The 22,813-nt window shown below is 38.3% G+C and overlaps 1 pseudogene; it reads left to right on the plus strand.

The window, feature by feature from the left end:
• Positions 1-7,068: 7,068 nt before the first annotated feature.
• LOC147515705 (proteasome subunit alpha type-4-like) lies at positions 7,069-7,908 on the plus strand (annotated as a pseudogene).
• The last annotated feature ends 14,905 nt before the right edge of the window (positions 7,909-22,813 follow it).

A 22,813-nucleotide genomic window follows, 5' to 3' on the forward strand; every position in this document is an offset into this window, starting at 1 on the left:
GGTCATCAAGTCGCATGAAGAGTCATCACACCTTCATCACTTGCAAAAATAGTTTGATCGGCTGATGCATATTCGAATGCGTCTAAATCCATCAAAATTTCTAAATCCATTTGGGTTAGCATCTGGAAAATTTCTTGGATATCTTATGACCAAACGAGGCATTGAAGCTAATCCTGATCAAATCCGTGCAATTACTGAAATTCCCTCGCCAAAAACTAATAAGCAAATCCAGCAACTTACAGGTAGGATAGCCGCTTTGGGTAGATTTATCTCAAAATATTCAGATCGGCTCCACCCCTTTTTCCAAGCCATTAAGGGATCCCCAAAATAGACAGATGAGTGTGACATAGCTTTTCAGAAAATGAATGAATACCTAGTACAGCCGCCAATTCTTGCTAGTCCGACTACCGGACAAACAATTGGCATCTATTTGGCAGCATCAGAAATAGCTGTGAGTGCCATATTATTCATTGATGATGAAAATGAACAACCAATTTTCTTCATAAGTAAGACCCTTACAGCTCCAGAAACAAGGTATTCACAGATTGAGAAAATAGCTATCTCACTTGTCCATAGTGCACGAAGAATGAAGCCTTATTTTCAAGGACGTATCATTAATGTCTACAATGAATACCCCTTGAGAAAAGTTCTTCAAAATGCTGATTCGAGCTGATTAGCAAAATGGGAAACATATTTGAGTGCTTACGAAATTTTCTACAAAGCCCGATCATCTGAGAAAGGCCACGCAATGGCATCACTTATAGCCGATTTTCCTGTCGATGACATACCGACCATGGAAGAGCAGTTTGACGAACCTCCTCCTAGTCCACAACAAGGATCGGCCAATCCATCCACAAGTGCTGACCCTTCTTTATGGACTATACACACGGACGGTTCCAAGAACAAATCAGGTTTAGGCCTTGGTTGTGTTTTGATCCGACCTGATGGCGAAAAGATTGAAAAATATGTTCGCCTCGGATTTTGCGCATCAAACAATGAAGAAAAATATGAAACGGTTCTTTATGCAATGCGAACGGCACTTGACCTGGGGGCGACAAAGATCGAGTTATTCACTGACTCAAAGCTTGTTGCGAATCAATTTGGCGGATCTTTTGTTGCTCGAAATGATAGGATGGCTGCATATGTCCAAAAAATGCATGAGCTATCCATTCATTTCAAATCCATTCTGTTTCACCGTAGCTCATAATGATAATCGTCATGCCGATGCCTTAGCTAGCCTATCTCTCTGCCGCAGTTGATGTTAACAATGAAAGAAAAATCTATATTGATTTCCAACCTTTTCCAAGCATAACTGTTATAGAAGAACATGTTCAAAACTTATATATTGCTCATCTATGATATTTCCAGACGACATATCGGAATTTCAAATTCGAGCAAGTTAATGTCGTAACAACAAGGAAAAGAAAGAGAGAAGAGCTAGCTCAATCTGCCGGCACAAGTTCAGAATCTCACTCAGAGGAAGCAGCTCAAGAAGATTTAACCGACCATCAAGGTTTGGCCGATCATCGTGTTGAGAGTGATTCTCCACTCACACATGATGTCGACCAAGTCAATGTTGATATGGAAGATGAGTCCCACGAAGCAGATAATTTTCCAGAAGTACCACATTTGGATCTCCAATCTATCAACGGTGATTCTTCACCAGATGATTGGAGACCTATTTATTTAGAATTTCTGCAACATGGAACTCTACGAGGATTATTAAACTTTCCTACAAAATTAAGAGATGCACGGAAATTTGTTATAATTCCAAATTCTAAAGGAAATCTCCTACTTTATAGGAAAGCAAATAATTTTAGTCCTCTTTTTCGGATGTCTTTCCAAAGATCAAGGTCATCTAGTTCTCGAAGAAATACACTCGGACTTTGTGCAAACCATTCGGGGGCGTAGTCTTGCACATAAAGCCATGACTCAAGGATCTTGGTGGCCTAGCATGCAAAGACACTCGGTGAATTTGCCCAAAATGCATACCATGTCAAAACATGCAAATATGGGCAAACTTCCGCGGAACTCCACCCAATTCTAAGCCCTTGGCCTTTTGCGAAATGGGGCTTAGATATTGTAGGACCCTACCAAAGGCTCACGGAAGTGTCACGATTCTTATTGGTTCGTTGATTATTTCACTAAATGGGTAGAAGCTCAACCGCTTGTCAACATCTCAGCAACAGATGTATGGTGTTTCTTATGGAAAGACATCGTTTGTCGCTTTGGAATTCCATCTAACATCGTCTCTGACAACGGTAAACAATTTGATGCAGAAGAAATTCACAAATTTTGCGCCTCACTAAAAATTCAACATAATTTCTCCTCCCCATATTATCCACAAGCAAATGGACAAGCATAAGCAACCAATAAGACGATTCTCTCGACTTTGAAGAAGAAGCTTAATGAAGCAAAAGAAAATTAGGTTAAAGAGTTGACAGCAGTGCTTTGGGCTTATCGCACAACTCCAAAGCATTCTACCAATCTTTCCCCTTTCAATCTAGCTTATGGCATGGATGTTGTCCTCCCGACAGAATTAATTGCACCAACTACAAGGACAGAAGCAGTACAAACTGGGAACAATGACGCTGCTCTAACTTTGGTAGCAGACTCAATTGATAAAACTCGAGAAGAAGCTTTACAATGTCTAATAAAATATCGGTGACCATGAAACGCCAAAAATATGATGAAAGCTTTGCCTCAAGAGTTTTGAACCAGAAGATTGGGTACTTAGCCGCAAACAAAAGCTCATTGAATCTGGGAAGCTGTCAGAGAATTGGGAAGGACCATTCATTATTGATAGACCAGCATCCAAAGGGTCTTATTTCCTTCGTCGAATCACCGAAGAAAAATTTGCCAAGCCATGGAATGCTTTTCATTTGAAAAAGTTTTATCGTTGAATGTTTGTTTTTCATTCATTGTAATCATTTCATAATTCAATAAAATTCAATAATCTTTCGTTTTAACTAGGGTTCAAATATCCCAAATTTTGTTATCATTACACTATGGGGGCGGCGACCCCCAATTTCATTATGTTATCATTACACTATGGGGGCGGCGACCCCCCAATTTCATTATGTTATCATTACACTATGGGGGCGGCGACTCCCCAAAATTAATTATGTTATCAGTACACTCTGGGGGCAGCGACCCCCCAAATTTCATTATGTTATCATTACACTACGGGGGCGGCGACTCCCCAAATTTCATTATGTTATCATTAAACTATGGGGGTGGCGACACCCCAAATTTCATGCGGTGACACCCAATTGATACGATTACGTTATGGGGCGACACCCCAAATTTCATTACGTTATCATTACACTATGGGGTGACACACCCAGATTTCATTACGTTATCATTACACTATGGGGGGTGACACCCCAAATTTCATTCGTTATCTTGGGGCGTGACCCCCAAATTTCATTACGTTATCATTACACTATAGGGCGGTGACACCCAAATTTCATTATGTTATCATTACACTTTGGGGGGTGACACCCCAAATTTCATTATTATTATTATTATATTATGGGGTGACACCCCAATTCGTTATCCTTAATACTTATATCTATTTTGCCGACCTACCTCAAGGCGGATTACCCTAACTCTTATATATTTTGACCAACCTATTACGATTACCAATCTAATAAAAATAGATAAAACCAAATATCATGGTGGAAAATTGGAAAAAATAAACATAATCGAGAAAGAAAAACCGTGAACCTAACCTCACATCATCCTAACAATAAAAACAAAAACTTCACTCAAGAAGTTTGCATAATGCTATCCTCCACTTTGAACTGGAACACCTTTTAGATCCGACAGAGATACATCTTCCAACTTCCTATAACACATAGTATAATAATCGACAATTTGCTGCAATTTTTCCGTTTCTCAGAATCTCTCGATTTCCAAAGTCCAACACTTGCCGATGCTTCACGCAACAATGCCCCAGATTTCTTAGTTTCAACTGCATGTTTCTCAATCATATCATCCTTCTTTTCACACCCAACCCTAAAATTTTCCACCCTCTCATGATATTCATCTAACTCATTATTCAAAAATGCATTCTCTTCCAATAGTACCTTGTAGTCTCCTCTAATCCCCTCAGCCTAGCAAACTCGTTTTGCCAATTCCAATTTCTCACATTTTAAAATCTCAACTTCATCACTCAAAACCTTCTGCTCCTTGAGAACAACAATTTCTTGATTCTGTTTTGACAATTCAGCTTTCATGATATTCATTTTCATCTCATAGTCGTGCAAAACTACTTCATTTCTCATAAGTACTCCTCTCATACATTCATTCTCCTGAAAAATGAGCTCTCTCTCCTTCCAAATATTTCTCAATCTCGAATATTCACTGGTTTTAATCTTATAATTTTCTTTTGCTTCTAAGATTTCTTTAGCACAATCCCCAATCTTCGACACCTAAGAGAACAAAAATAATGTAAAAAAAAAAAACACACACACACACACACTCACACACACACACACCACACACACAAAATTACCTCTGCAAGCTTTGAATTCAACATATTAACAGTTTTTCCAAAATCTACACTTCGTTGATAATCCAAACACAATAACTCTGGATCTGAAATATTAGACAAAATAATTTAAAATAATAATATATAATAATAAGTCAATACTATTAAAATAACTATTCAACATCTAACCTTCAATTGCCAAGGCTTGCATGTCTTGAGTGATGAGCACAGGCATTGTAGAACTGCCGCTCATCCCTGGCTGCATTGAAGAAGGTACAGTTGGGCCAACAATGATGTTGGTACTAACCACGGTAGACACTTTTGTTGACACGCCTGCATCGGTGTCAATAGAAGTTGGCAATCCAGCACTAGTGCCAACAACAGTTGATACTAAACTCGACACACCAGCAATGGTGCCATCGACAGAAGTTGCTGCACCAGCAATGGTGCCATCAGCAGAAGTTGCTACACCAGCATTGGTGCCAACAACAGGTGTTGGAACTCTAAAAATACTTCCACCAAAAGGAGTTGGCACTCCAAAATTGATCTTGACAACAGAAGTTGAACCCATTGTATCTCCACCATCGAAAACTTTTTCAATCTACATTACCAAAAGAACCATTAAACAATCAAAACGAATATTATTCTAAATCACAGAAACAAGATCAACACTAACATCAAGTCCAGATATATTGTTAGTCATCGCTTCCCCACCGATATCATCATCATCATCAATATCAAGCACATGGTAGTTTTGTGCGGGGAAGACAAAAACCTGTCATAATGAAACATCATTTCAAAACATATTATAGGTATTACATATATGATATTTTAAAAGAAATATTATATACGTACCATTTCTCGACTCTCAATCCCTTCCTCAATTTTACTTGAGTTATCCCCAGTTTTCTTTTCCATCTTTTTTGGACGTACACTTCTTTTCTTCTTTCTAATATTTTCTTGTCTACTATCCTCAGAGTCATCTCCTTCTACTTCTTCGTCATCTTCACTGCTATCATCTACAATAACATTCTTTCTCTTCTTTGAGCCACAGTAAGGTGCTAATTCCCTAGGCTCATTAAGCAGTCCAGTTTCTATATCATGATAATAATCTACAATATCGTCTGGAAACGACAGATCATAGACATCGGCATTATGACTAAACAAACTACCAAATTTCCTTTTTATCACCTCGTTGCTAAACACTGATTTATTTGGAAACTTCATAAAATCCCCCATATAAATATATATATATATATATATATATATATATATATATATATATATATATATAAAAAACAAGATAATCAAAATGTGATGCTAACTATTTAAAATTATAATTATAAGAATATTGAGTTAACATCTTACCTGATATATTGTTAGGATAATCAATATTTTCGAACCTCCAATTGCCTTTGATCTTAAAACCATACAATTTTGCATTCTTGTAGTTTGAAGGCATCCCATAAAACCGATAATTCTGGTTGTGATGGTTATGATACCCCAACGCATAACTTTTAGAAGAGGCCTTGGTTTGCCGCAGAGGCTTCAATAACTCAAACAAAAGGTCTGACGACATACTATTTTGATAAACTTTACAAATTCTCGCTACACGGGCAAATATAGCCCAATAGCCAGTAGATAATTGTAAGGGATGTACTCTCCATCGAGCTAATAACTCGGAAACTGATTTCCGAAATGGAACACTACAACCAAGCCAAAAATGTGAAAACAATAAAATTATCTCATCCTTTTCACATTTTTGGTCAATATCGCTACCAACATACTCAATAGAAACATCATCTCCAATATCATACTTTGCTCTCAAACTATCAGCATCAATTCCCTTCACCACCCTATTCATATTAAAATCCCCCTTATCACCCCATCTCCTCTTCAAGTTATAATTCTTCTCCATTATCAAATATTTTCAATACTGTCAAAAAATAAAATAATATCGGTTAATCCTTCTCTCAAAAACAAAGATGAGTTTCTTTGATAATAAGATCTAAACACATGGTTTACTGTCTCGCGATCACTACAGAGATCCAAATCCTAATATACATTCCTCAAAAAAAAAAAAAAAAAAAAAAAACAAACAAACAAACAACCTTACTGTTCATAACTTGACGATTTTTTTTTTTATTATTATGAATAAAACAAAAAAAAAATAGTGTGTTAACGTGAATAGAACTTACCTTGCTGCACAGGTAAAACAAGAACATGAAGAAGAAGAAAGGAACTTTTATTATTCTCTTCTCAAACCTAACTTTCTCAATCTTTTAAGTCTGTGAGTATTTAAGACATCAAGTTCTCTTTTGTATTTACATTCTAATTTAGAGAATACTAAACAAATAGGACTCTCTTCTCTCTGCTGAAGCCTAATACATCCAACACTTGGTTTCCTAGTTCGCCTCTTATTATCATAGTTCAATCATTCTATCCGATACTAATGTGAACCAAGTTCAAATTAACAACCCAACAATTATATAACAACTGCCGACCTATTAATTTTCTTGATTTGCCGATCAAAACTAAAAGTTTGAATTGCCGCTCGAGTAGCCGATCCAATAATGCCGCTCGCATTGTCGCATTGTCGCTGGTGCGCTAATCCATAGAATAGCCGCTGGTGCGCTGATCCATAGAATAGATGCTGAAGAATAGCTGCTGAAGAATTGTCGCTGGTGCACTGATCCATAGAATAGCCGCTGCTGAAGAATAGCCAGTGTCAGAGGCCTTCAAGATTCAAGGACCTTAAAGGAGCAGTTCATAATAAGGAGTGACCGTAAAACTCAGTAAAAGTGATATTACTCAAGTCCCAAACTCCCAATAGTTACATCCAAGCTCCTCCAAACCCCAAAAACTACTGAGAAAATGTACAAGATTGATGACCATGTTGCTTGTGTTGTGGCTGAGATTATGTCGGATGCCAACATCCTGATCAATACTGCTAGAGTCCAAGCGCAACGCTACACTTTTTCTTACCAAGAACCAATGCCTGTTGAGCAGCTTGTTTAGTCTCTATGTGATACTAAACAAGGTTACACACAATTTGGAGGGCTTCGTCCGTTTGGGGTGTCATTTCTATTTCTTTGGTTGGGACAAAACTACGGATTCCAACTTTACATGAGTGACCCGGTGGAAACTATAGTGGGTGGAAAGCTGCGGCAATAAGAGGAAACAACAAAACTGCCGGTCAATCTTGAAAGCGGGATTACAAAGATGATATCACAAGGGAGGAGGCTGTCCAACTTTCACTTAAGGTGCTCAATAAGACCATGGACAGCACTAGTCTCACTCCAGTCTGTTGCAGAGGAGCCTTGAGTAACGTCCCGTCTTTAAGAACTGCTTTCGCTGCAATCTTGCTTCAGGCATTTTTGGATTACTTTAATGCGACTTTTTTGGGTACTTAACTGGATGCTTATTGCTGATGCTTTTTACTTATGGTTTCTTTGTACTTATCTGAACCATGCCATAGTATTTCCAGTTGATGTTCTAATGGAATATTTTCAGTGCAAAAAAAAAAAACTTCTTTGCTACACAGGCTTTGCCCATGTAACAAAGAGAGGGCGATGTTCCGGCCCCCACAAATGTGGCCCAATAAAAGCCCAATTTAATACAAGCCCATGCTCAGAGCCCATCTATAAAAAAAGCCCACGCTCAGAGCGAATGCTCAAAGCTTATCTACAAAAAAGTCCATGCTCAGAGCTCATCTATAAAAAAGCTCACGCTCAGAGCCCATGCTCGAAGCTTATCTACAAAAAAGTCCACGCTCAGAGCCCATGCTCAGAGCTTATCTATGAAAAAGCCCATGCTCAAAGCCTACATCCCACGACAGTTCTCCCGCCAGTTCTCCAACTTCACCCCACGAGCTGACAAATGTCCCGCCAGTTCTCCAACTTCATCCCAGGAGATGACGGTTCTCCCGCCAGTTCTCCAACTTCATCCCACGAGCTGACAGTTCACCCGCCAGTTCACCAACTTCATCCCACACAGTTTTCCGCCAATTCTCCAACTTTATCCCACGAGCCGACAGTTCTCCCGCCAGTTCTCCAACTTCATTCCACGAGCTGACAGTTCTGCCACCAGTTCTCCAACTTCATCTCACGAGCTGACAGTTGTCCGCCAGTTCTCCAACTTCACCCCACGAGTTGACAGATGTCCCACCAGTTCTCCAACTACATCCCACGAGCTGACAGTTCTCCCGCCAGTTCTCCAACTTCATCCCACGAGCTGACAGTTCACCCGCCAGTTCTCCAACTTCATCTCACGATTGGAATATTAGAGAACGAGGAAGTAACAATCACCAATCCTACCTACAAAATCGAACCTTCGTCATTTTTCCAGAACTACGCAATCGAGACTTGATCCCAAGCAATATCTTTGGGTACGTAGGCAACTTCAAAACCGAAGTCCAGTCTCATATTTCCCCAATCACCATCTCCTTCACCATCTCCAAAAAACATTACTTCCTACCCTCAACTAGTGTGTTTTGTCAAATCTTGCTGAAACATGTACGAATGTAAATTGCAGTGCGGAAAGTAAATTTCAAACAGTCACGTAAACAAGCTTGAACACACAAGTATTCTCTTATGTGGGCTTCGAGGAGGGTTAGAATTTACCTCTCAAGCCATGCTTACACGCTGTTTGAGGAGAAGGCGACGTCGGTTGGTGCTTGATCTGAGAATCAGGCCCAACCTTTCGAGCTTTACACTGTTTTAAGTTACAATAAAGGCATACTTAAAAAGCCCACAAGTTAGGTTTTTTTATAATTTATACAATTTTGCCTTCAAGGGCTCTGATAAGAGCCCAAAACTGTAGTTTTAACCCTGTAACAGTCATACTTTTAGACCAATTATGTGAGTAATAATTAAGAGTTAATATCGCGATTCACGTGTTTTATGCATTTCAGGGCTTCAAAGTCCATTATGTGCAGAAATGTGCCACTTTAGCGAGATAAAGGAGCAAAGGTCGGTTGCTAAGGAGTTCTGTGATTAAAAGCCAATTTTCAAGATGACAAAGCCTCTGTAAAGCCCGGTCAAAAGATGAAAAGTAAAAGTCCACGCGGGCAGAAACAGTGTACAAAGTCAACAAAACTTCCGAAGACCATATCTTTGGACTCAGACCTCGGAATTGGGTCTACCTTATGTCAAAACGACCGGCTCGGAAAGAGCTTTCCAATGGTACAAGCCATAACCCAATCAGAGGAGAAGAAGTGGACGAAACGTCTGTCGAAGCCAACTGCAGCTGAAGAGACCATTCTGGACTAAAGAAATTGGGTTTTGGGCCTGATTCTCTGGCCCAAAACATGGCTCCAAGCCCATGCACGATTTTTGGATCTGAACATATAAAAACAAAAGCTTAGCTCTTTGTTAATGGTAGATAGTTAGACCTAGATTAGAATTAGATTAGTTAGCCTCCATTGATGAGTTTTAGAACTTAGTTTTAGAATTTCATTTCTTGTTTTAGATTAATTTCTTGAATCATTGAATATCATTCATTAGATAAATAAAATAGTTATTATTCTTGTCATTTCGATTTTTGTTATTTCAATCTATTAGATCTAGTTTTAATTATTGTTGGTTACCATTTCTTAGTTGTTAATTAGAATTTAATTATTGTTTAATTTAGATTAGTAAATTTCGAATCTTGATATTATGTTTAGTTTAGATTCATATGGAAATAATTGCGGAATGATTCTCGACTAAACCTCCATTAGAGGGGGTTGAGAAGCCTTGATGAAAGCTTGATTCGATTATCGTAGAAATTAAGTCGTCGTAATTTCTATTCCACTCTAGAAACGATTAATTAAGCCATGAGAATGGGTTTAATCGTTCACATGCTAGTTATGAATTGATAGAAATGTCATGTGTAATTAGGGATTAGGAAGAACCAATTGTTAGCGTAGCGATTCAATTCGGATTCTGGCGATTAAATGGTTAGTGAGTTAAGTTGAGTTAAGGTGGAATCAATCCCCCCTAATTCTTTATTATAGAATCAACGTAGTATTTTCGTAGTTGAATCAATTATAGTTTGTATCTTGTGGGTAGTTGCATCGTACTATAATTCCCCCTCGTAAACCTCTCATTAGACTTAAGACCGATTAATTAGATTAGAAAACATTCCATGCTAGAGAACTAGGAGTGGAACAAATTTGTTACTCCACTCTATTTCGATAGAATTGAGAGTAGAAACTTTGATAAATATAGACACGTAAATAGTTTTAGTTTACTTACGTTTTGAGTTCATCGTTCATTCCGTAGGTAAACTATCTAATTTTACGGTTATCAGGCTCAAACTTAAAACTAAACTAATATTATACTAATCTAATTAACTAGTTTTAGATTAATTCCTAGATTAACTAGAGTCAAATAGACTTAGAGTGTTGATTATCAAGTTGATTTAAAGTATGTAAGCTATGATTCACAACTTGCCTCACACACTTGAACTTCCCAAGGCAATTAAAACTCTAATCCCTTGGTAAGTATATAACTTAAACCAAGTTTAACTCATGTTCATTATAAAAAATCAATCAAAAATTAATTTTTCCTAATTTTTTTTGATTTTCTGTTTATCACTAGCTATGACAATCAACTTCCATTGATTTCTCCTACTATATTACAAAATCCGGGCTCGGAGTATAACTATTCATCACAAATCATTTGGGCTGCCATAACACTGGACACCCTTCAATGGAACTGAGCTCGCGGTCTCCCTCCACCAAGGCCGCGGTCGCCCATCGGCACCGGTGACTTTTCGTCTGCTTTTGTCTGTGTCTTTAGCTTATTTTCAGCTTTGTTGTCCCGCAACCTGATTTGTAAGAAAGTAGATCAGTACTAAGAAATAATAAAATAAAATGACAAAAAAAATAAAAAATAAAATAGAAATGGAAAGATGAGAATGATGCTCCCTTCTTAGATTCTAAACCAATCACTCTTACTCCTTCAATCCCCGGCAGTGGCGCCATTTGAAGCTTTAGATAGTGGTGAGTATACTTCAAAAAGTTTGTTTAAGATTGAGGTTCATCATAAATTGTTTAGAGTTTGAATGAGTGAGATGTGAAGAAGAAAGGTAAACTTTTGTATGGATTGTAATGGTTCTAAGCTAATGAAAACTTGAAAGATTTAACTGTTGTATTGAAATGACTTCAAAACATTAAAGTAAAGATTGATTAAAACTTGAAACAAGAACAAGTAAACAAGATTAAAGATTGAAACTTGAAACTTGAAACAAGAACAAGTAAATAAGATTGAAATAAGAACAAGTAAATAGCAAGTTGATTGAAATAAAATAAAACAACAAGAAAGTAAAAATATGAATTGAAAAACTAGACAAGAAATTAAACAAACCAAATGGTTTAGATCATAAGACAATGGATGGTTTCTCTCTCCCTTGCTTTTAGCTTATATACCCTTACTTTAGCCTTTTACAAATTTACCTTTCTCCATTACAAAGTAAACACCTCACACTTCACTTTTCCTTCTGCATTTGCTTTTGGTTTTTGGTTTTTTCTTGACCAAGGTAGGTTTAGGGAGAAAGTCATCATATTTTGAGATAAGGGCCTCCATCTTTGGTCTTCTGATTTAAGGGCTTTGACTTTTGACTTTTACCGTTGACTTTAACTGGTTGACTTTGACTTTTTCAGCACTTTTCCATAGCAGCTACTGGTCTTCATAATAAGCGTGATTTAGGCTTCTTTTGGTGCTAAGATACAATTTTTATAATAAGTGGCCTGAAATACTCCTTAACCTGAAAATGACAATAAAATCTATGAGTTGTCTTTTCGTTAAGCGTAAAAGGGACTATAATGCAGCAATATACGGGTAATAAAATGCACATTTGTAAGCTAATAAAAAATTAGTCAAGATGATTACTGAGGAAGTTCTACGTTTAAAGCCCAAGAATCATGAAGAAAAGCCTTTTTCAAGCCTAGTCAAAGATGGGAAGTCAAAGTCAATCTTGGTAGAAAAAGAACAGAAAAATCAACAGAACTTCAATAGGTTGTATCTTTGGACTCGGGCCTCTGAATTGGGCCTACTTAATGTCAAAATGACAGGATCGGAACCATCTTTCCAATGAATGCAGAGCTATAAAAGTAGACAAAAATATAATGTAAGTAATTTTTAGTAGTTGTGGCCTCTTTGTACTTAACCTAATGGACTTTGGGCTCACATTAGAGGCCCTAAGTCCCCCTTTTTTACCCATGCACAAAAATGTAACCCTAACCCTCTCATATATAAAGAGGGTTAAGGCTAAACATTCCTCTCCTTTTCTTTTCTCTCAAACCCCTTAGTTTCTCATTAGTTTTAGTTTAGTTTAGGGTTAGAATAGTTTTATAATTGTAGCCTCCATTAAAACTTCTTCAATAAAAGCTTTAGTATTAATTTCAATTCTTGTTTTTATCATTATATCTCTATTTAATTGTTTAGTTAATATGATTTCAATTACACACTGCTAAACTTCTATTAGAGGAGGTTTATGAAGCCAAGTGAGAATGACTAGCCATTAGTTTATTATTGTTTTGCATAACGAACTTCAAGTTCTTCGTTGTGAGTGTCTAGAGATAGAGCTCATAACTGAGAACTAGAGTTTAGAGCCACCACCAAAGAGATTTGTGGGTAGCTAAACTCTCAAGCTAGTGAAACCTTGATCCGAGACGACTTGGTGTTCACTAGGAATCAAACAAGCAATTCGATAACTAACTAATAGTCAATCAAATCGCGTGGCGGATTAACATTCTCTATATCTTCTCCCATAAATTAATTTAATATTTAATTATTGTTTTCACATCGTATTACTCTCACTAGTAAAAGCATTTAACTAATCTAGATTTGCATTCAAGTAACGTACGACTAGAATGGATTGAACACGACTACTCCTCATTATTTCTATGATATTGAGAGTATTTTAATTACTAATTTTCCATCATAAATCTACTGTTCAAGCATCTCTAATCTAGTGTTCATCAATTTATTCTAATCCATTCTTATCTAAGTACTTTTATTAGAATACTTGTGAAAGCTGTAGTAACAGTTGATTACAACTTAGAATTAGAAAATATAAACTTGCTAACTTCTGGAACAAAATAAAAACTAAACGTAACTAAGGAGACTAAAGTTGTGTCTTCCCAATAAAGACTCCCTTTTAAAGCAAGAGATTTCTTAATTTTCTTCCTACCCACGTGAATCAACCACCTAATTTAATTCTACCATTTGATTTTCCTAACCACATCATTAAATACACTTTTGTTTTTTTTAATCAATAATTTATCTTCCTACCTAATCAAGACTTTTATGTGCACAAAAGTCTTAAGTGCAATAATGAGTTTTGACTTGAGAATTTTATTTTGAGAGTTTGCATTCACGTGGGAATACATGATGATAGCATGACCGTCTGTGGGTCTGCATAGTGGGCCCACGTGCTATATACAGTGACGGGTCTATAAATCGATTTATGCAAAATTTGGCATGAGATAGAGCTTGTCGCACTGATCGTTCTGATGGTTCACTTGCCAGATTTGTAGTCTAGGTTCAGAAGATATATGCTTCAGAAGTTTGATGTTTTCCAGCACGTTGATCCTGTTCTGATTTGGAAATGTCCTTTTTGTGTCTCAGGCTTTGGTTACACTTCGTGGAGCTTTGGATGGGCTAAATCAGAATACTTCACGTACACACACTATTTCATGCTTAAATACTGGCTTTATCCTCATTTTTATATTCAATGCAAAAACCTGTAAAAGCACAAAAATACAATTAATTCAAGATTATTAAACACATAATTAACCAAACTGCTATGTCTCTATGGGGTTTTATATTATAGTTTTTGGTGTTTATCACACCACCTACAAACAACATTTTGCTTGTCCTCAAGCAAAGAAGAGACATTAAAACATATAAGTAGCCAAAAATTTGTAGTCTTAAACTAATTCTCGTTTCGCAGAGTGTGGTTGCATTAACTGTATGCAATAAGACCTTAAACTACTAAGAATTTGCTAGTGGACGAGTTAGCCGTGTGAGAGTTTTCCAGAGAAGATACTCACAAACTTCATTTATACTAACAACGACTTAGTAACAAAGGGTTGTTCCCTTAATTAATCTCAGATATTTATACATCTCACTTGCGGGGAACTAGGATTAATTCCTTTGAAACTCAAATTAATATGCATGTAATAATTAAAACATCTACATATGAGCATGCATATATTGAAATGTACAAGTAGGGCCGTTTATGGATCCTTTGGAGAGCATCCCTAAATAGGTTCTCACATGTATGTGTCGAAACACAAATTTGATCCTAATTTTTCTACTCAGGTTTCCCTAACTCCAGTGTGTAGTGCCATACATTTGCTCACATCTCAATGACAGTGAGAGGAGCCAAGGTCGATAAATCACGTCTACTACTTATTATCACACCATCATACTCCTAATTCAGCTAGAGGTCTTTATTAGGTATTATGGGGCTTAAGTGGTGGTGCAGAAGAAAATGGTAATGGAAAATAAAAAACAACAAGTATGAGAGAATAATGCCTTCAAGATATTTACACTAAAGAAATCCTTGTTTTCTTTTTCTGCTTCTATATGAGTTTCCATACTTAGCACTTTTAAGCTTTTGGACTCCTTTTGATTTGATTTTGGGGAGTTCTAACTTTGATTCTTCTTTTGATTTTTGGGAAACATATTTCTATTTTTTTTTTTCTTTTCTTTTTCTTTCGAAAGCAAGTAACTAATTTTGATTTGGGACAAGTCTTTTTCTCTATTTTTCTACATTTCATCCTATTTCTCATACTCATTATTTATGTGAGTTTATTTTATTTAGGGTTAATAGATGGGTAAGGAATTGTTGGTGAAAGTGAAAGGTTTGATGGAAGGTTCAATAGGGCGACTAGCGGTAAAATTTGTAACAGGTATAAATTTTTTGGCTATGTTGATCCAAAAAAGGCCTAAATTCTCACCTAGGATTCGGATAATGATCAAGAAAGTAAACGCGTGATTTTCTCTATTTGGAAAGACTACCCCTCTATGTCATCACTCATATATCACACATATCGAGGCTTTTTTGTTAGATTCTCACAGGATAGCTAGGTAATTTAAGTAGACTAATCATAAGTCCTAGAAACTTACTACTATGTACAGTCATTGACACTCAGTGCATTAATGCTCATGAAAAGATGTAAAAACTATTGTGTACATATTAACATAAATTTCTAAAGACAATTTCTCATCTTAGTGCTATAAGGTGAGATTTCTAGACAATTTTCATCACAGAAAAAAAACAAGACTTTGTCACTAAATATGTTAAAAAGAAAAGAAAAGAAAACTATAAACAACCTAAATCTGCTAAATTTTTGCGAAAGGTTCTAACCACCCCCAAACATATATAATGAAGTTTTGTCCTCAAAGTGTCAAGAGATGAAGAAAGGAAATACCTGAGAAGTTTGGGCAAAAATTCAGCTAACACTACGACAAAAAGTGACTCGAACACAATATACAACATACCAAAAGAAAGTTGAAAATATCACACCAATCAGAGAAAACAAACAAATATACACAATCAAATATCACACAATAGGAAAAGGAGAGCACACCAAATGAGACATGAGCTTTTGCCTGAACACCGTTACATGGCATGTACGTGAAAAGTTAATTTTTTTTCAAGGTGGGTCTTTTAACGTCAGATTCCCTAGATGAAGATCGAGACTTTGTGATGAGGTAGAACATATGGAAGTAGGCTTCACAAGGTAGTTAGACCAACACGTATATTCTGAATTGATCTGATGGCGCAAACCTCAATAGTGGAAGCTGTTTGGAGCTTATAAAGTAGCGCACAAGACAGAGTTTATGCACAATCTAGTAGCGCACGCAACCGTATTTGAGCAGAATTAATTCATTTTGCTTTGCTTTTGTCATTTTTTTATTTGTTTGATTTTTAATGGGCTTTCTAATTATTTTTTGTTTTTTATGATAAGGCAAAAATACAAGTAATACACACAAATATAAACATAGAGAATTTCTCAAATTAATACGTAAGACGTACAATTTGTGAGAATTTATTAAATACACGACACGTATTTACAAAAACAACAAAGAGAAGGAAAGAACGGAAGTCACATAGATCTAGATATTTGTTATAACTAGATACCACATCAACAACATGACAATAATAAAAAGTGTCAACTAGAAGACCATAATTGCATCGTCAATGTCCTATTTATTCAACTTCTCTAATTTATCCATGAAGCCGAAGTAAGATGAGAATATATATAGGAAAATTTAATGGTGGAGAGGTTGAGAATATGAGATGAGGAGGTGAGAAGATGGAATGTTGAAATGAAGATCACAAATTTATAGGAAGGAAAGAGTGTCGTTGGGGTGTCCATTAGCTGACCGTTAGGAGACTACCGTTAGGACTACCATTAGAAGATGACCGTTAGGAACACCGTTATCAAACAATTGTTAGCAGACGACTGTTTGTCATTTTTTTTACGGGAAAATTAACGTGTTACCATCATTGTTACGGCTATTGAACTCTTTTTCAATCAAGATGATCTTAGGCAACTTTTTTGTCGGCTAAGCGAGAACCCAATCCAGCCAGACAGTGGCTTTTTTTATCTTTTGGGGGTTTTACTGCTCAGGACAATACCGTCTTAGACCTTGCGCAGAGCACGACGGACTAAGATGCCCTTATTACATATGGCTTATAGCCTCAAACTGCCCCTTAGAAGAATGGAAATTGTGTACTTTCAGAGGTTGGTCTAGGTGGAATCCACTGCCCGTGTCCCTAGTAGATAACGAATGATAGTCTACACGAAATCTTTTTGTGCGCAGCAATAGCACAAAGGTGAATTGTAAAAGACATGTGTATATACATGTTGAGTCATTTAGAGTCAGATCCTCAAGATTATTCCCATCCTATGGGGGAAACGGTGCGGCAGCGAAGTTGATCCCGCTCTGCTGGTGTGAGGTAAGTGTACACCATGTACTAGCAAGCATCTCTCAGCAGTTGAAAACCGGGGCAGGAAGGCGTTTGAGAATTCATACACCACCCCATCCTTTGCGCACGATGTTGACGAGAAAAATAACTACGACCATTACCTATTCGTAATGGGTGAGACTTACACCAAATGAAGAGTTGAATGTTGGAATGAAGAGAGTAGAAAAAGGTAGAGAATGAAGGAGGGGAAATTTTGGGCACCCATCGTGTACCAGAATGAACGTTTGCTCAATTATCATAAGACATTTATACTCAATTCTGAAATAGAGTTGTCGTAGACTATGATTTCGACGCTTACAACCACTCACTCTAAGATAATATTGAGAGAAGAAAAGAAAGGAGGGCCAGGGTACCAAAATGGTGCACTCCCATTATATAAGAATGGAATGGAGTACACCTGAAGAAAAAGATGAGTCATTTAAAATCAGATGCTTGAGACTTTAATCAAACCGTGGGGGGTCCTCAATTATCAATAAACAACTTATCATAAATCAACAACCAAAAAAGTCATGGATCTGTCCAACTAACACATTTTTCACCCCCAAACAGATTGAGACACCAAGATTCGTTACCCCGAGGTTTAGTAGACCGAGAACCTAAACGAGCGTGCATATTGGTTTCTCTCAAACGGAACGGTATTCTAGTAGATGACGATGAGAAAAACGATGCTCATAAAGCACACTTGGGATGTAGATGTTTCAGCAATAATGACAAAGTGGGTTTAGAACTAAACTCTTTGAATATGTGGGGCTCTACTGTTTCATATTTGGAAAAGAAAAGCTCCCGTGGTTCATTCATGGGTATGACATTCTCGCCAGAAAGATTGAAAAACTAGTGAAGAACGGGAGAGGCGAGAAAGTTGAGTGCAAACTCAAGGATCTGTTGAAAGGGTGGAGGATGGAAATCATGGTGGTAGAAGGTGGGTGGGTTTCTACAGGTGGTAATTGTAGTGGCCATTATGGGATATGGGATTTGGACAAGGACAAAGGGGGAAGGCAGTGAAACAAGGTAGGTCGGGGAGTACTGGATCATGTCCGTAAAACCCTAAAGAGTGGATGTGGCACAAGTAATAGTCGTGTGATAAAGGGAAGGGGAAGGGACTGGATAGGTGTGACTTAGTCAGCGGGACAAGAGAGTAAAGCAGCTTAATATGTTACCATAGGGAGTAGAGGATTAGAGCCGCGGAACCATAAGAGGCAGACGTGGTTGTGGTACGGCAATAAGGAGAACCGTCAGATGAGGGGACAGATGAATGGTGCATAAAGGGAGGGGGAGGGGTATAAAAAGAAAAGAAGAGGTAAGGAAAGGAGGAGGGCCGCATTAGAGAAAGAGGAGGAAAGAAAAAGAAACAAAGTGAGAGGAAGAGATTTTAGGTTCATACATTTGGCACCATCTGTGGGGACAAGAACAAAAGCAAAATAGGAATGGCACCTAAAAAATAGGTAGGCAGACCGAAGAGAGTGGCGGTGCAAGAACCGACACCAAAGGTGATGATTGATGAAAACGGAGGCATGAGAGAAGAGCCAGAAGCAGACGAGACGTGACTTATGAGAGAAGAGATAGGAAGGTTAAGAGAGGAGAATGAAGGGTTGAGAAGAGAAAGAGAATGAGAAGAGGGAGGCACAGACGGATAGGCAATTGATAGATCTAAAGAGGAGGACGATGAGCCGAACCTTGTTGAAAACCCGGTGACCGGCTTAACAATTGAGCAGGTGCAAGAGATGATAGACAAGGATAGGGAAGCGAACCTGCAGAAGGCTAAGAGTCAGGGAGGAGCAGCTAGTCAGGTGGTGGCGGGGCTAAAACTGCAATCCGTTAGCAGACGTCATCTAGTCGTCGGAGGTCCCAAAGTGTTTTAATCAGCCTAGATTCGAGAGGTAGGACGGTAAGGGGGACCCAGCAGATCACATTCATCATTTCAGGCAGCAGATGCCCTTGTGGCAAGAATCAAGATATGATGGGCTGAGATGCATGATGTTCCCAGCCAGTTTAAAAGGAGGGGCATCGAACTGGTATTATCGGTTGTCAGCAGGGAGCATAAAGAATTTCCAAGAGTTGGAACAAGCATTTGTAGATCATTTCATACACCAAAAGAAGCGGGCGGTGGATATCGCGGCCTTGTTCAATGTGAGACAGAAGTCAACGGAGTCAGTGAGGGAATATTTGTTTCGGTCCAAAGTTGAGACATTGAAGGTCGAGAATCTGGATGAGAGAACTGCGGTGATTGCGTTTGAGTGAGGGTTGTGGCCAGGAATGGGAGTGCATTAGTCAGTAGCGAAGAACGAGATTGCAACCTTGCATGAGCTATATCCGCGGGTAGAGAAATACATCAGGTATTAGGACACTTTACAAAAGGAATCTAAGAGGTCAGGGAAAGTTGTTTTGTCGTTGGAGAAAAATAGGGAGCACCGAAGGGAGGGGACATCTGAAAGGGAAAGTGGGGGGTACCGCGGACACGCTCTGAGGGCGAAAGAGTTCGAGAAATGGCTCGAAGGGATAACAAAGAAAGGAAGCCGTACCGAGAGATAGAGGTGACACCATTGAATAGACCCTTGAGAGAAATATTGTCGTTGATTAAAAACCTGCAGGGGTATGAAGAGCCGCGGAACACGCCAATAGAGTTACCGGATAAACCCTTCTGCGCATACCACCAGATGAGAAACCATGAGACGGACGACTGTTACATGCTAAAGTGGATGGTCTAGAGGTTGGTGGAAAAGGGTAAGATGAGAGAGTTTGTGAGGGATGCACAGAATGAGGAACATAGGCTACGGCAGGATCAGATATTGGGAATAATTCACATGATTTTCAGTGGGGAGGTGCTAAGTCATAATGCTCACAGAGAATGGGTAAGGAGGACCGCGAGCATTCAGCAGATCAACCAGGGGACTGATATACCGAGACAAAGGATAGGGTCAGCAGAGGACAAAGACAGTATCATCTTCAGCAAGGCGGATTTTCGGGTAGTAGATTCTCCCCATGAAGATGCGTTGGTCATCACGGTGGCAATGGGCAATTACTTGGTGAAGAGAGTGTTGATCGATTGTGGCAGCGCGGTGGACTTGTTATTCAAAGGAGCGTTGGAAGAAATGGGAATGGATCCTAAGCAGTTGAGGCCTCCGCGAACTAATTTATACGGATTCAATGGAAGCATGACAGAGCCTATAGGAGAACTCTTGTTGTCGGTGACCACTGGTCCGGTGACAGTATTTGCGAGGTTCATAGTGGTGGACGCTATATCACAATACAACGCGATATTAGGGAGGCGATGGATCCATGAGATGAAGGCCGTCCCATCCACATACTATCAAGTTATAAGGTTTCCTACTCCGACGGGCACATATGAAGTCCGCGGGGATCAGGTGACGGCCAAGAATAGTTATAGAGGTACGGTGAAGAGATTGGTCCACGGGACAGAAGAAGAAAGTTCTTACCCTAGGAAGAGGCAGGCATAGCAATTACAGTGTGTCCTCGTGGAGAGAAAGTTGGAGCCTGCAGAGGGACTAAAGACGCTAGATGAACTCGAAGTGGTGAATATTAGAGACGGGGAGGAAGAAAGGTTCACGTCGGTGGGGTCCAGTCTGCTAAAGTGCTGGAGGAGTACATTGATACAATTCTTTTCAGAAAATAAAGATGTGTTTGCGTGGACCATAAAAGATGTAACGGGCCTAAACCCAGAATTCGCATGTCATAAGTTACACATGAGGGAAGATGCCAAACCAGTAAGGCAAAAGATACGGAGCAATCGACTGAAGTATCGGAGGGCATTCGCGAAGAGGTGGCTCGGTTAAAGGGAGCTAGAATAATTCGGGAAATAGAGTTCACCGAGTGGTTATCCAATGTGGTCGCGGTACTGAAATAGAATGGCAAAGTACGTATATGCGTAAATTTCATAGACGTGAATACAGAGTGTCCGAAGGATAGTTATCCCATGCCGCAAGTAGATGAATTGGTGGATAGGACGGTAGGGTACAAAATATTCTCTTTCATGGACGCGTCTATAGGGTATAACCAGGTCGCGATGTATGGGCCGGATTAGGAGAAGACAGCATTTGTGGTAGAAGGCGGCACGTACTGCTACATGATAAGAGCCCAAAACTGTAGTTTTAACCCCTTAATAATCATACTTTTAGACCAATTATGTGAATAATAAGTAAGAGTTAATACTGATTACGTGTTTTTATGCATTTCAAGCTTCAAAGTCCATTATGTGCAGAAATGTGCCACTTTAGCGAGATAAAGGGGCAATGGTTGGTTGCTAAGGAGTTCTGTGATTAAAGGCCAAGATTCAAGAAGAAAAAGCCTTTCTAAAGCCCGGTTAAAGCTGAAAAGTCAAAGTCAACGCGGGCAGAAATATCACATAAAGTTAGCAGAACTTCCGAAGACCATATCTTTGGACTCAGACCTTGGAATTGGGCCTACCTTATGTCAAAACGACCGGCTCGGAATGAGCTTTCCAATGGTCCAAGCCTTGACCCAATCAGAGGAGCAGAAGTGGACAAAACATCTATTGAAGCCAACTGCAGCTGGAGAGCCCATTTTGGACTAAAGAAATTGGGTTTTGGGCCTGATTCTTTGGCCCAAAACATGGCTCCAAGCCCATGCACGATTTTTGGATCTGAAAGTATAAAAACAAAAGCTTAGCTCTTTGTTAATGGTAGATAGTTAGACCTAGATTAGAACTAGATTAGTTAGCCTCTATTAATGAGTTTTAGAACTTAGTTTTAGAATTTCATTTCTTGTTTTAGATTAATTTCTTGAATCATTGAATATCATTCATTAGATAAATAAAATAGTTATTATTCTTGTCATTTCGATTTTTGTTATTTCAATCTATTAGATCTAGTTTTAATTATTGTTGGTTACCATTTCTTAGTTGTTAATTAGAATTTAATTATTGTTTAATTTAGATTAGTAAATTTCGAATCTTGATATTATGTTTAGTTTAGATTCATATGGAAATGATTCTTGGAATGATTCTCGGCTAAACCTCCATTAGAGGGGTTGAGAAGCCTTGATGAAAGCTTGATTCGATTATCGTAAAGTAAATCGTGAATTTCTATTCCACTCTAGAAACGATTAATTAGCCATGAGAATGGGTTTAATCATTCACATGCTAGTTATGAATTGGTAGAAATGTCATGTGTAATTAGGGATTAGGAAGAACCAATTGTTTCGCGTGCGATTCAATTCGGATTACGACGATTCGTCGTTAGTGAGTTAAGTTGAGTTAAAGTGGAATCAATCCCCCCTAATTCCTTATTATAGAATCAACGTAGTATTTCCATAGTTGAATCAATTATAGTTTGTATCTTGTGGGTAGTTGCA

Source organism: Coptis chinensis, chromosome 2, assembly GCF_015680905.1.
Source record: "Coptis chinensis isolate HL-2020 chromosome 2, ASM1568090v1, whole genome shotgun sequence".
Taxonomy (NCBI): Eukaryota; Viridiplantae; Streptophyta; class Magnoliopsida; order Ranunculales; family Ranunculaceae; genus Coptis; species Coptis chinensis.